The following is a 16,052-nucleotide window of genomic DNA, read 5'->3' as shown; positions in this document are numbered from 1 at the left end:
ATTTTCTGGTGACATTCACGCAATGTTTAAATTATTTTTTACCTTCTCATGTTTTTTTTGCTTCATATATGTGTTTTTTAAAATTATGTATCTGTTAACTTATATGTTAATCTTTAGTGCATTTATTTTTTATTTCTTGTTGAACTATATGGTTATGATTGATTTATTGTTTATGAATTTATGAAGCAAATGGACCCAATTGTATAAAAAATGAAATATAAAGTTGCATCTTTTATTTTTTACCGGTCTCAATTTAGTCAAAACTATGTAAAACGTGTTTCATCATTTTAAAAGGAAATTGTGTAACGTGATTCCCATCCAACCATGTTTTTTTAGAAGAAATGTGCACGCGTTTTTTTCTTTTCTTTTGACTGGATGTACGCCGCTCCTTTTAGTTGTGCTAGCGTAAAAACACATTTCCTTTCTTCTTTGCCTTTGAAGGGTAGTTGAAAGTAACTGAAGCGGCCCGTCCATGGGTGATTTTGCCCAAAATCTCAGTGCCCTACGCGTCCATGGGGCGATGCCGTACCAAATCGCAAGGGGAAAAAGAAATAGATGTTGGTGCCCCAAATCCGAGTGCCCTGCCCGTCCATGGGGAGATGCTCTACCAAATCGTAAGTGTATTTGCTCTAGCAGATTAATTTGTTTGCCCATCCATGGCCAAATCTTTGAGGAGGTGATCTTTGTGGCCATTTTTTGCCGAGGCCAGGACATGCGCTCCGGATCAGGCGTGGTTCACCAGCGATGCGACATCTCACTTTTGGCTATGCAGTCCATTGGCGCTGGGACATTTAGATGTGGCGTTGGGTTCAGGGGCCATCTTCTGTGTGTGGTTCCTATCGTCTTAGGCTGCGGATGTGCTCACAGGTATGAATCCCTTTGTGCTCTCCCACTCGCCTCTTGCTTTGAATAATGTTCATCATAATTTCATTAACCAATTTTTTTTCTGAATGGAAGTACGCCTCTCCTTCTTAGTTTTTAGTACAGGGGGAAAACACAGTTCCTTCTTTCCTTCGTCCTTAAGGGAAAAAAGAAATGGAGGCCGTTGGCCCAAATTTGAGTTTCTTGCTCGTCCATTGGGAGATGATGTACCCAATCTGTAGTGAATATGGCGTATCAGATTAATTCGCTTGCCCATCCATGGCCAAAGCTTGGAGGATATCATGCTGGTGGCCATTTTTTGCCGAGACCTGGACATGTGGTGCGTATCAGGTGTCGCCCTCCTGCTGTCCGTACTTCTACCAAATATAAGTTATATTGCAACCATATAAGTTTTTGTAAAGTTGAATGATGTAGAAAACAGATAAGATTTTATCTTTCCATTGCGAAACAACTTTTTGTGTGAAATCAGAAATCATACCATAACTTTCTGTGCGGAGAAGTGCAATTATACTTGTTCTCTGAATTCTGCAGTAGAGAACACAGTAAAGCAAACATATGGATCTGCTTGAATAGAGTCTAACTAAACTTGGCAAGAGACCCTTGCATCTAATTATTGTTTGACAGTAAAAAAAAGGAGGTTTACATGCACTTTCACTGAGCTATGTAGCAAAACATGAGCTTAATGTGAGACATGTATTCGTGTAGCTGCAGGTTAAGTTTTCAAGTTCAGTGATTTACGTTGCGTCTTAATTACCACGTAGAGGCAGTGCTATATGCTGAACACACACAATGTTATATGGTGCACACACAAATGCAATCTAATAAAATCTTATAAAATCTTGTCGTCTAATGAGATTTCTGAGAATCATGTTTATCAGAGTGGTTATTATTCTTAATTTGTAATAAGATTTTAAAACTTTTGGCCATGTGGAAAGTAGGCTACATGTACACACTCTCTATGCATGAAATAAGTGTATGGCAATAGTACTATGCATTGTCATGTTCTTATTTGTTGCTTACGAATTAATAAGAAATCCAATCTATAACATCTTTTTGTATACAGTGTTTCCGACCATATATCAAACATATGGATGTCACGCTTTTGAACCATACATTGTATTGTTTATAATCATTATTATTTGGCCCTCGTATGCATTTGTTTGAATAACAAAGAAGTAGAAGATCTCTTTGTATACTATATTCTTTGCGCTATCTTCGCTTGGGCACTCATTGTCGTCGATCAGCACCTTTAATCCTTCTCTGTTTGTGACTCTTGATAATGCCACATATAGTTGTCCATGGCAGAAGACTTGCTTAGGCAAATATAGGCCCGCCTTGTTTAGGGATTGACCTTGACTTTTATTTATCGTCATTGCAAAACAAACTGATAGAGGATATTGCCTTCTTTTCAGCACGAAGGGCCACTTCGAGTCGCTTGGTGACATAATGATTTTAGGTATGTATACCTTGTCACCAACATGTGTTCCTGTGATTATTTGTGCTTCAATGTACTTGTTTCCAGCTGTGTGATAGTCATTCTTGTGCCATTGCATAAACCTGCCGCTTGATTGATGTTTCGTAGGAGCATCACCGGCAAACCTACCTTCAGTTTAAGCTCGTGGTTTGGAATTCCTGGGAAGGTCATCTTGTTAAGGAACTCCGTTGGACACATATTCTCCATTGTGTTGTACTTCATTGTTGCCTTGCATATAGTGTCCAAGCTTAGGTATGTCACCTCTTCACCTTGTATTTGGCTCATTATGTAGTCATTTATCTTCTCAACTGTTTCATTCCTTGGGCATAGTATTGCTCTTTCTTCGAGAAATTCACGGTCACGATAGTTTTGTTGCAAGTTTGGGTACGTGCTTTTGACTATCTCTTCTTTGGGGTCTTCTCCTTTATGTAGAATTATGTCTTTAGGTATTCTTACCCAATCATCTCCATCATCGTTTGTTTTTTTTCCATCGCCAATTTGTAATATCCATTCTGCAAATTCAGCCACATTTTGCCTTTGTATTGGATCTTCTGACAGGCACTTCAGCCGCATGTTTTCAGTTAGTCTAAATATTTGAAAGTGCTTCCATAGGTATGACCTTTTGATTGAGGCATTTACTATGTGCTCTCTCTTTCCCTTTGTTATCACTGGAAGTATTTGTCTGAAGTCGCCTCCTAGCACAACTGTCATACCACCAAATGGCCTTTCGTCACTATTTTGATTTGTGAACCTTAGAATATCCCTAAGGCTTTTGTCTAGTGCCTCAAAGCAGTTTTTGTTTGCCATAGGAGCCTCGTCCCACAGTATCAGTGAGGTCTTCTTTACCAGTTCAGCCAAATGTGAGCCTTGTTTTATTTCACATGTTGATTCTTCTGTGATATTTATTGGAATGTGGAATCTTGAGTGCGCTGTTCTTCCACCTTGGAGCAGCAAAGCTGCAATGCCAGATGATGCTACCGCAAGCACTATCTTTCCCTCTGATTGTAGCTTCGTTGTAATTGCTTTCCATAGATAGGTTTTCCGTGTGCCACCATAGCCTTCTACAAATATCTGTTTTCCAAGTCCTCTCTCAGCTGATTCCATTATTGCATCAAAAGCCATTTTCTGGTCGTGGTTAAGATTGTTTATTATTATTTGGTGCTCACTCTTTAGTGCCTCCATGTCATAGCTGAGTTCTTCGTTTATCATCCTGTTTCCAAGTTGTTCAAGTTCTATAGCATTTGGTAGTTCTATGTCTGGATAGTCCTTTAGTGTCTTTCTTGCTTGCCTCATTAGTTTCTCTATCTCAATCAAAGCATATGCTTTTTTCTGTGAATCAGTAAGCTGCAGCGTAGGAAAGTTTAGGATAATTCTTCTTTTGTACTGGATATCTTCAAACAGTGCCTCCCATGTTGAATCCCACAACATCTTTGGGCTGGTCACCTCATAATGGCATAAAATTGTGGTGAATAGTTGTCGTAACTGTGTCCCTGATCCCCAGCTTGATGCTTCATTGATGCATTCAATCCACTCACCATCGTCATCAAGAAATCCAAGCGCTTGGCATGCTGATTTGTATGTTGGGTGAACAACTCCATTAACTGTTCTAATATCCTCAAATGATGTGCATCCTTTCTTGGTGTTTAGAAGCATTCTCATATAATACCGGTCGCCACTTGCAGGGTGTGCATAGTAGATTCTTCCAATCGCAAAGCCCCTTTTCCGCTCCTCCCAAGTTTTGCTTTCACTTTTCCATACAAATTTTGATGGGAATTCTGCATAGGTTAATTCTTTTCCCACCTCATGTATTTTGTTTGCCTCCATCCACTCAGTGAACTTTGTACTTGTGGATCCTGGTCTTCTTACTATCTTCTCGATGTCATTCGAGTCCGGAAAAATGACTTGTTGCTCATTTTCAATGTGGAATGGCAGTCTCTCGACGGGTGGATCACGATGGTGAAGATCAAACTGGAATATCCGCCAGCATGCTTCGGTTGTTGATATGTATCTCATCTCTAGGTATTTCCTGATTTCATCATAATCGTTTGCCGCATCCCTTTCCTTTAGTAAGGCTGTTACTTGGTCGTCGTCTTTATGGATGTACTTAAATAGGTACTTGATTGACCTGGACCTGTTGCACCACTCGACATTTATGTGAGCTTGGAATTTGACCAAAAGGTTTCTGTTGTATGGCACGACAAATCTGTTGTCGAGCATTGCTCCTCCCTTTTTAATCTTCCTTCCATTGTCTCGCCTTCTATATACTAGAAAGCCATCCTCATCGATTGTGCTATCGACATTGTATCCTTTTGGGAAGTGTTTACTACATCTGTTCTCCATCATGCATGGCGATTTTGTATTTGCCTCTCCGCAAGGCCCGTGCATCATGAAATTCTCAACAGCTGCATATCCGTCCGGATCGACATCTTTGTCTGGGATCTCCGCACTGATTATTTGGTCAATTTCTGATGGTCCTTTGCACTTGTAATTCTCTTTGAGGAATACCAGTATGTGCGCATGCGGGAGTCCCCTCTTCTGGAACTCTATCGCGTAGATAACTGCATTGATTGAATACATAGTTTGGTTTTGTTACATTTCAGAAGCATTTTATTAAATAGACAAAGGCTATAGTGTGCTAAAACTATTAAAAATTTAGATGCTATTAGTTGCGATGAGTAGTCGACTGATCTTACTTGCTATCGTTTCTCCAAAGTGTTTCTTCACAACGATGTCTCTCATCAACTCCTTCGGTTTTATCATGAATACTCGATCAACAATATCTGGCCGGTCGGCTGGATTAGGCCTCCTCCTGCTTCATCTAGCATGTATTGGATCTCGGGCCACTTTGCATTGCATGTGAATGTTATAAACAGGTCTGGATATCCAGCCCAACGGCATATTGCAAAAGCGTCTTGCAAGTTCTGTGCCTTGTATCTTCTGCCTCCTGTAAAAGATGAAGGTACAATTATCCTCTTTCCAACCTGCTCTGTTCTGGTGTCCCCTCGCTCAATCGCGTCTTGCAGTCCACTATAAAGTTCAGTTCGTAACTTCCCTTGATTATTCCTGATCCAGTTTAGTCTATTTTGCTCAATGCATGTGTAAACATCTACCCAAAATTGCAGCGATAGATGTTTAGACGTTAGCAGTGACATTCCTTGGTCAGGTCTTTGCTGTAGGTAGTATGCGTAGTAGTCCAGCATAGTTACATATTTCCTGCTTTTGTCACCTTCTTTTCTTCGCTTGTAAGGTATTTCAAGCTTGAAGCCGTCTTCTCCGTATGGAAACAACATCGGGTATTGCATCGACATGAACTTTGGATGGATTTCTGATATTCTGTGAGGTTCCATATTTTTGTACTCGACAACGATGTCTCGTCCTTCGCTCTCTCCAGTTGGATCTCTTACAACCAATGCTGCAACTTCCGATGCAGATGGAAGGTTGTGTGTTCCGTTCCTTTTCCCAAGTATCCGAAGTGTGTAATCGTGGTAGTCTTCTTCTTTGAATCTATCTCTTGCCATTCTGAAAGATTTCGCGAGGATGTTGTTCTCATCAAGCATATTTTGTAGTTTTTCGACAATGGCAGTGTTCACCGTTGATTTTTTATCATTGCATCTTGAAGCATCTATCCTGTTTTGAACCTCATTTTCTGTCTGATAGATGTATAGCTGGGCGAATCGAGGTTTGTTACCTTCTTCAGGTAGTAGACTTCCGATATGGTGGTAGTTCTGGCCATGCAGTCTAAAAACATATGGTCCTTTGCCTTTGTTTATTTCTTTGTCAACAGCTCCTCCCATTGATGTGAATGAGAACATTGAGTTGTATGACCTGATGTTTTCTTTGAAGTTTGTTGCATCACTTCCTTCACCTGTTAATAGTCCTGCGAGATAAGGTGGAGGATATGCTATCTTTGGTAGGTCAATCTTACCTTGTTTACAGCAAATTCCGAAAGAAGGTTTTTTGGTTCCTTTATGAGAATTTAATCTTTCCTCACACCATAGTATTGCATTGCAATGTTCGCATCTATATGTTGGCTTTCCAAAGTTCCATATCGTGCTATCATAACTTCTGGACGTAGTGCTGCTGCTTGTTTCTATGATGTTGCTTTGAAGGTCATTGTCCCTCCCATTTCTCCTTGAACGCTTGACATCTCTTATTTCATTGATTTGTTCCTTTCTCTTCCGTGAAGCATCTTCTTCTATTTTATTGGTTGTTTCCTGTGTATTCCTGCATCTCTTACTCCTTTTTTCTTGTAGTTGTTGTTTCCTCCTGATAATAGCTTCTTTAGCTTCTTTTGCAAGTGGGCCTGCTGATTTTGACGTATACTGTCCCTTCATTTCTGCATTTGATATTCTTTTAGCAATATAGTATCAAATATTTGAAAGGTACTTTATGCACAATGTCGTAAACAAAACAATGTATGCACTAAATAAGAGATGCTGGCTGCATGTAGAAACAACCTATAATTCTTATCAATCATGCTTTTCAGGATTGTTGTGTTGCGTGGTTCGAGCTGCAGCGTATGGCATTATTGGTGTGACAGTGTGGTTGTTTCTCAGTGCACGACAATTGCTCCATGGGAATTACTACGGCGAAGTACTCTCAAAGTCATTTTTAGCACTACACGTAAAATTATTTGGTTTTGTAATATTTACAAAGGGCAATCTTTCAAATGTATATTTTAGAGAAGTACAAAAAATTAGTCATTACATGAAGATATAAAAAGGTGAATGATATACCTGATAGTGTCTTCTTGCCTTGGTTTTTAAAATTTGTAAAGCTTCACACGCTTCTGCTAATAAATTATTGTCACAATTGTATCTTTGCTGCAAAGCAAATCCTGTACTGATCCTGGAAAGTATTTCGTATGATGTACAAAATTATTAGAGCATATCTTTCTATTGCTGCCATGATTTTATCAGTCTGTATGTCACTTTTAGTTCATCACAGAAGCTGGTACTGTTTTCTAAAAGAAAATAGAGCTTATGTGAAGAGCCAAGGCATGACGTGTGAGAATAGCTTATTTGAGTCAGTATTATATGCCTAAGTGTAAAACAATGTAATAATGAATAAAAAATTCATGAGGTTGCTTTGAATTGCTGATAGTAGTAGTTTTGCACGTACCGTCTGATCTGAAGTCTGGCAAGTCTGATTCGCGTGCAAGTTCTTCCAGCGATTCAATCTAGGTCGATTCTAACTAATCTTGTTTAGTTTTAGATGGATCGATGATCCAAAGGTCTAGATGATAGGATCCCTTGGTTAATTGAAGTGTATGTTCAGCTATATAAGGGTAGCACACCAACGTGTGCTCAGATCAGCCTATTCGATACGGAGTAGGAACCGAGTTCATAACGATTACGGTATACTATAGTTTTTTTTGGGAAAAGTATACTGTAGATAGATAAATTCCAAGCCCAACTTTACATGCCCCACGTATGAAGCCTATTCAGGCCCAGCAGTTTTGACAACACCACGTATAAACAACCCGTACAGGTTATCATCATCTACTTACAACTCCCCTCCTTTATATATACAAATAAAAAAACTCTCAGCTCAGTCGTTCCCCTCCAGCATCCTTATCCATCCGCACGCACCACTTCTTCCATTAGCCGGCTGATTAAGATCTCGCTGCTTGCCATCATCAAATTGATTCTCAAACCATCACGGCTGATTCATTCCTTCCCATTTCTCTTCGTGTAGGTACTGGCACAGTTTACCGTTGAGCAGAGTGCGCGGACGCGTCCGTCGCATTCTCAAGGATGTGGATTCTCGACGACCTCGTGGAGTCCGGCGGAGCGTTCTCAAGGGTTTCGGCCAAGATGATGACCTCTTCTTGGCGTACGGCTAGAGGTCCATGGCAGAGGTGTTGTAGTTTGGCCCAGTGGAGGAGGCTGCGAGGGAAATCATCGAGTCATGTACTGAGTGAGTTATTAGATCTGACATCTAGAGAATACAAATAGCAGCCGACGACCATGAGATGCTAGCCTTCTCATTGTTCTTGCTGTCAGGCTACCACTAACTGTAAGTGCCAACCGAGGATTATTTCTTATACTTTATCCATAGTAGTATTGTACTCCATAGTATTTTTAATTTGTTATTTGCAAGAAATGATGCCTTTTCCCTTAAAAAGGGCCTTATGAAGAGAAAGTTTGTTCACCTTGGATATTAATTTTGTTATAGGTTTGTTGAGCAGCTCACTTGTGCTAGCAAGACGCCATGGATTTGCTTATATCAAATCCTGCTATTAAGTTACAGATGAAGCAAGGTATGTTCCTCTCTGTTGTTCTGGCGAAGTATAGTTTCTTCAAATTGTGAAGTAAATCCTAATGTGTGAAACTCTGGTCTTGTAGTATGTTCTTGTCTATTATGCTGACCTCGTAAAGATTTGCCTAAAATAGCATGTGCATAAGGAAACTACATGAAGAAAGTTATCGATCTGTTATAGACTAAGAACATTGGTAACATTCACACCCTTAATCTAATAAGTATCCTTATCATAGTCGATGTCAATCAAATACTCTACTTATCTTGGTCGATACAAATAGACAGTCTCACTATTTATTTGATAAGCTACTGATCCACTAATTATCTTGATAACATCCTTTTTCTCCTGGCCTTCGATTTCGATACTTCATCTTCATTTTCAACCATTGTATTTTTGGCTTCTGCTTTAACATGTTCCTTGTTCCCGCAAACACCTTTTTCCTTTTGTTGAGGCATATTGGTCTCAATGCATTCATCCTCTGACTCGTCTGATATTACAATAGATCTCAGTCTCCTTTTAGTGCCACTGCGGAGCTCACGTGATGACGATGATATTTTGTCTTGACGCTTATCTTTGTTTAATGTAGTCCCAGTGCTGTCATGTGGCTCCTCTTTCACAGGCACCTGTTCACATGAAAGTTTGCCAGATGAAACTTTATTATTCTGTGACTGCAAACATATACATTTTGAAAATTAGACACACCTCTAAAATCTGAAGTGCGTATATAGTTAAAAAAATCAATCACCTTTGTATCTGGCATGTTTTGCTTCTTCATTAACACGGTGTCCACCTCATCATCCATCAATTCCTGCGAAACATATATAAGATGGATTAGTTAAGGAAGTTCGAAGATGGTAAAAAGTTAATGTAGCTTTACCTCCTCGGCTTTATTGTCCAAATAGAGCATCTCAAGCCTATCATCGGGCACAAATGTTCTTTTTACTGCATAGTTTTGTGTGCCAAATGTGAGATTATTATCATTGAGCTTGAATCTAAATATAAGTCTTCTTCCACATAATTGTTGAATAATCTTTGGCACTTCTTTTGATTTCCCATCTTGTGTGTCCAGCAACTTAGATGCAGATGTATTAAGCAATCTTGCAGCCTCCTCGTCAAATAAAGTGCAACTTGTAGTAGATGTATGGTCACTAATTTGGAGTCGAACACGATACCTAACATACGATTCGTGTTAGTAGGGAGTAAATATAATATAACAGTTCTTGTTCATATTTTAGTAATATAATATGCTTACCGAGGTGTGACCTTTTCTGGATATATACCACAACTCTTGCAATAATAATTTTCGGTTTCCTTGGTAGCCAATTTGTGGCACTTGTCACATGACATGTACCACCATTGAATATTTTCTTGCAAACGATCTACTGTAGCTATCGTTGTGAATACAAAATCCTGAAAAAAAATAGTGTTAGCATTTGAGTGGTGTGTGGGATTAAGAGACATAAATAAGCACAGTGTGGTTTCATTGTAACCAATATTAAATGAATTGTCCATGCAGGTCTTATCTCGTATCACAGAGATTGATAGTATCATTTATTGGAATTCTGATGCATTACCTAGTCTGACTGGTTTCCGTGCCTCATTGTAGTAAGTTCTTGTAATGTTATCCTCTTATAAAACATCTGTTCTTCTAGTGTTCCTTGATTACTTCTATCTATACTGATCATCTTGGTAAGGTTTTTTCTGTTGAGTCCCTGCACATGTATGAAGTAGATAAGAATATAAAATCTTGAATCAACCTGACTCACTAATTATGAGTGAAAAAAATAAACTGGAGGTGTTTCATACCTATCAAGAAGTTCTTGTGTTTCTGGTATATCCAGATCAATATATATTCTTGTGGCACTCGTTGACTTTAGGCACAAACCTATTTAATCAATCAATTAGAATTTGTAAATGATAAGAATAGCATGTAAGATCTATGCACTTACCATTGAATCTCTGCACCACCGTTGATGTGATAATAAGGACAGTTTGGCTGCCGATTACATCCTCGGTCAGAAAATAAGCAAACTTTCCCCATAGCGTGATTCTGATTTTATCACCCCTAAAGAATTTAATCTGAGAAGTTAGTGCTAACCACATGGGGGAAGTTTAGTTAAATTTCAGACATGCATATGCATATACACTTACTCTGGCATTAGGATTTCAATCTCACGGATATATGAAGGTTGTGGGTTCCTTTTTGTTATTCTTGTCTCCACTGGCTTCATTTGAGTTAGTAGTCCAATGACATCTGCATATTTGGAGATTAGTGATATAAAAATTAGAAATATCAATTATTTGGAGATCATAATTACAACTATAAACATACCTGAGCATTGTGTATCTTTTTCGGCCCTTTCTTCTAGTGTGTCCATGGTAGCAAACTCGAAGCAATAATCTGGGAGAACTTTCGAAGATCCTTTTATTTCCTTTACCTTTGTATTGTATGCAAAAAATATTTTAATTTCATTGCTCACTGGCCTATATTTTGTGGATTCCACGACCTTAAAATTTCTGAATGCATAAATAGATTTTTTCATTGATCTTTGATCTAAATGTGTCTATAAGATTCTTCCAGATAGTAGCATGGATTGTTTCACCCTGTTAAAAGAATCAAATATGGTTAGTAATTTGCTTCATATGACAGAAAAATTCTAATTTAATATATTAGAAAACAAACCTGCTCATCCATCAGTATCATATCTATGCTAATAAGCTCATCGGTCGTAGGATTCACTGAATCCCAAATTCTCATTACTTTCACTTGAATATTCCAATTCTGTCCTCTTGTAGTTAAGTCGCTCAACTTCTTGTATGCCATATTCTTATGTCTTCAAAATTAACAGGGAACAGTTTATCAATTGATATAGTATTTATGAAGATTCTGCACATAAAAAGTAAGCTTGTGAAATAACAATTACCAAATCTGATGAATCAGGTCAGAAGTGATTTTGCGCCAATTCTTCCAATGTCGCTTCGTCGGGCGTCGAGCGTGCTTACGCGTGACTTTGTGGGGCGTCGAGTGAAGCGGCTGGACGTGGCTTTTCGTCTGGACGTTGAGTTGCATGTGGCGTGTTCAAGTCGCCGTGGTCGTTGGCTTGTAATTGTTTGATGGGTACTTTTGCAGCCGTGTGTACTTATTTATATATGGGTTTAGGTGTCTTGGTTTGTGGTGGCCGAGACCGGCTGAAAATCAGATGCCCACACCGTGTGCTAATCAAACTTGTTTTGTTTGTTTGTATTAGTTCCTGGAACTTTCCTCACGTGAGGGAGTTGTCCTTATACGTTTAATATTAGGTTCCTTATATCTTTTAGGTTTGACTAATATTTTTTTCCTTACCATTGACCCATCGATGGGAAGTTCTTTTTGTACGGGCTAGTTGTAGACGCGTGCTTTGGAACCTATGTGGACTACTTCTACGTGACATGTTCTACTATTTTGTACATGTATTATATTCTTACGTGACGCTTGCATCTTTCAATCTCAGCCGTTAATACATAAAATTAAGGATCAAGATAATTTAATCTATGTGGACGCACGTGGTGGCTTGTTTGCCAATCGTTTAATTTAAATAATAGATAGATTATGCACACAAAGGTGACACGTTCCCTCCCAGAACCACGAGCCTTCTTGAGAGAAGCTCCAATTTGCAAGAAGCTTATACCAAAATTTGTTCCTATTCGGCCAATTTTTTTTACCACGGATGGTACTACCATGACATGATACCATGCCAAGTTTCATGATTTTAAAACCAAGTTTCTCAATGTTCTCGACCGAGCCACGATGCCCAGATGTTTGAATTTTATTCTCATTTTTGCATCGGACCTAGAAATTCACCCGAGGACACAAATGTGATTTTTCAACCAACTTTGGTGCACGGGAGCATGTGTTTGTAGTTCAAATTTGAATTATGCACATTAAATGACCAAAAACTCAATTAATGTGTAAATAAGGCCAAACGAAGCCGGAATAATTCCAAAATTTAACAAGGCACTCATGTAGTTCTATGTTGCCTTTGTAAATAAACTCAAGGGGGACAGGCGTATATCGTTTCGCACTCAATGGTGGCACGTTCCCTCTTAGTACCACGAGCCTTCTTGAGAGAAGCTTCGGTTTGCAAGAAGCTTATACCAATATCTGTTTCTATTCGGCCAATTTTTTTACCACAACATGGTAGTACCATGACATGACACCCATGCCAAGTTTCATGATTTTCAGACGTGTTTTAGATTTACAAGAATTTTAAAACCAAGTTTCTCAATGTTCTCGGCCGAGCCACGATGCCCAGATGTTTTAATTTTATTCTCATTTCTTGCATGGGACCTAGAAATTCACCCGAGGACACAAATGTGATTTTTCAACCAACTTTGGTGCACGAGAGCATGTGCTTGTAGTTCAAATTTGACTTATGCACATTAAATGACCAAAAACTCAATTAATGTATAAAAAACGACAAACGAACCCGGAATAATTCCAAATTTAACAGGGCACCCATGTAATTCTATGATGCCTTTGTTAAGAAACTCAAGGGGGGGGGGCAGCGTATATCGTTTCACACTCAATGGTGGCATGTTCCCTCTTAGAACCATGAGCTTCCAAATTGACCCAATTTTTTACCACAACATGTTAGTGCCAAGACATGACACCATGCCAAGTTTCATGATTTCCAGGCGAGTTTTGGATTTACATGAATTTAAAACCTAAGTTTCTCGATGTTCTCGGCCGAGTCATGATGCCCAGATGTTTGAATTTCATTCTCATTTCTTCCATGGGACCTAGAAATTCAACCAAGGACACACATGTGATTTTTCAACCCACTTTGGTGCACCGGAGCATGTGCATGCAATTCATATTTAGATTATGCACATCAAAAGTCCAGAAACTCAATTAATGTATAAAAAGGCCAAATGAACCCGAAATAATTCCAAAATTTAACAGGGCACTCATATAGTTCTATGTTGCCTCTATAAAGAAAATCAGGGGGGAGGCAGCGTATATCATTTCGCACACAAAGGTGACATATTCCCTCTCGGAACCACGAGGCTTGTTGAGAGAATCTCCGGTTTTGCAAGAAGCTTATACCAAAACTTGTCCCAATTCAGCCAAAAATTATACATATGAAAATAGGGTTTAGATTATCTCGAAGATCTCGCTACCTAGACCAATAATGTACTATGATTTGAATTCAACATAAAATGGATAAAATATTTGAATTGGAGAGCGTATGGTACATGTAGTTCATAGTGAAATACGATTACTGCTATATGCATGTTTTTTGTTATCAAGATAATATTTAAATTATTGTATAACTTGACAACAATCGTATTCAAATAAGGAAAATTGATTCAAATTTAGTCCATATGGTAGACGATATATATGTTCACATGGTGGAGTAAAATGTTCATATATGATGGAAGATCAAAATGTACGACTACATCAATTATAAATCGCAAGGTCACCTAATGATATATTCGAATTCAACATAACGTGGATTCAAAAATTGAAATTCGAGATCCTGGCATTTGTAATCATATAAAAAGGGACATTACTCTTTCTTTGGTGGGAATTGATTTGTTTTTTGTTGTTGTTGAGGGAAGTGCGAATCGATTTGGTACTATGCAGGGTAATCTTGTTCTCCCGATTTTTTTACATTTTTCTTGTAGTATTTTCAATGGCATCTATAGCAATATAGTAAAAGGGGACATGACTCTCTTGTGTCTTGTATGAATTGTTTTTTTACACATTAAGTTTGTTCTGCCGAACAAGGAATCTGCACCTTGTTATCTCGAAATTTTCAAGCTCGAGTATCTTTTATCTCACCCGCTTTGAAACTCCCGCCTCTTCAACCCGCGCCGCGCCTTGTTATCCTGAAATTTGGACGCACGCGAGAAATCCCTCCTCATCCGAAATTGGTCCCGCAGCCCAGACACGCGAAATCCCCCTTCTACCCCTCAGCCGAAAATGAAGCTCCACGTCGCGGTGTCAAAACCGGTGGGGGTACACTGGTAACTTACCCTACATTTCGGGCAAGCGCGTCCCTAAGCTTGGCTCCCCTCCCCTTTCGCCCCCCATTCGTACACCGAGGCTGCCAAAACCCGCGAAACCCCACGCTCCTCCGTCGGCCTCCCGACCCCCGCCCAGCCGGAGACTCTTCCCCGACTACGCCGTCCACCGCAACAGCTCGCCGTCCCTCATCCACCGCACCGAATGAGGATCCGTTGTCGATCTCGTCGTCTCGCAGGATCAGCCGCCCCGTCCTCCACCTCCAAGGAGCTTCCCCGACGTTCGCCTCATCTATCGCGCCACCTCAATCCCCACAGTGCCGTCTTGACTTGCCCCACCGAAACCACAGCACCCTCACCAATTCCTCCGATGAAGCCGAGGCCAACTCGGCGCCACCAAGGAGGTTCTACACTCACCGCTGCATTTTATCTTTTATTCGATCTCACGGGGCTGTCGGTGCTCGATACCAAGCAGACATGGCGGGTCTCCATCGACGGCGCCGTCGCCGGCCACATCATCCACGGCGTATCTCCCTCATGTCATTGCTTCCTCAGCGGCGACTTCCACAACAGCACTAGCTGCAGTTGCTCCGGCTCTCGCTCATGCTGCGGCTCTGTTCTTGCTGTCGGTTGCGCTGCTGCACTGCTTTTGCTTTCGTTCATGCTGCTGCTCTGCTCTTGCTCTCGCTTGCGCTGCTGCTGCTGCACGACCTCCGGCAGCTACAGGAGTTGCTGCTTTAGCACTCGCTCGCGGTGCTACTGCATGACTTGATCTCTGCTAGTGTGTTCCCTGCTCGAGCATCTGCTGATTTAGATCACTGCTTCTCTGCTACTAGTGCTCGAACGCCCTAAACATCTATTGCAATGCTCTGTTACTAGTTCAATCAGTTTTGACAGTAAAATTCAGTTTCGATTGTAAAGTTCATTTTCTTCAGTTAAGTTTAGAGTGAATAGTACTTACAGCATTTGCCGGAGCGGCCGTGGCGCGGCCGATGCTTTTTACATCTAGCACTTTTTGGTGATGTATTTATATCATCTATTGAAGATGATATTAGGGTCCCACTTCATATTAATGTTGTCTGTCTTGTCCTGCTTCAGCCTCGTCGCCGTACACCTTAGCGGAGCTGCTCCAACGACGGAACCGTCCATCACAGCGGAGCAGTACCCTCGGTGCCGTTTCTAGAGGCATCGGATCTTCTTCCCCGCCTCCGACAGTCACACCAGCATCATCACCATCCTTCACGTCCAACCCAATGATGTTAAGGTCCACAAGGCTATGCCAAAGAGGTTGTACACTCATCGCATCACTTTGTTACTCTACATTCATGTCGATCCCTCAGGGATCCTTTGCTATGGAACTACTATTCGTGCAAATCTGTTAGAAGGAGTGGAGCAAAGCAAAACTGGAGGATTTTTTTTCCTTTGGTG

General features: G+C 40.2%; 2 long non-coding RNA genes across 6 annotated transcripts; both read left to right on the top strand.

Annotated features, from left to right (window-relative positions):
* Positions 1 to 411: 411 nt before the first annotated feature.
* Positions 412 to 7,091, top strand: LOC119341466. 5 transcript variants are annotated; one of them, XR_005165114.1, is made up of 7 exons: positions 412 to 614; positions 710 to 867; positions 976 to 1,201; positions 2,295 to 2,338; positions 2,465 to 2,608; positions 4,289 to 4,375; positions 6,843 to 7,091. It is a non-coding gene; the product is annotated as an uncharacterized LOC119341466 (long non-coding RNA). The 5 variants fall into 5 exon arrangements; XR_005165112.1 differs by having other exon boundaries at positions 4,469 to 7,091; XR_005165113.1 differs by having other exon boundaries at positions 4,289 to 6,266.
* Positions 7,092 to 7,831: 740 nt separating this feature from the next.
* Positions 7,832 to 11,928, top strand: LOC119340133. The gene is made up of 4 exons (XR_005164394.1): positions 7,832 to 8,374; positions 8,534 to 8,618; positions 10,135 to 10,223; positions 11,560 to 11,928. It is a non-coding gene; the product is annotated as an uncharacterized LOC119340133 (long non-coding RNA).
* The last annotated feature ends 4,124 nt before the right edge of the window (positions 11,929 to 16,052 follow it).

This window comes from Triticum dicoccoides, chromosome 7B (assembly GCF_002162155.2).
Source record: "Triticum dicoccoides isolate Atlit2015 ecotype Zavitan chromosome 7B, WEW_v2.0, whole genome shotgun sequence".
In the NCBI taxonomy this organism is placed as follows: Eukaryota; Viridiplantae; Streptophyta; class Magnoliopsida; order Poales; family Poaceae; genus Triticum; species Triticum dicoccoides.
The sequence above is the reverse complement of the archived record's forward strand: the minus strand, read 5'-3'. Positions and strand labels throughout refer to the sequence as shown.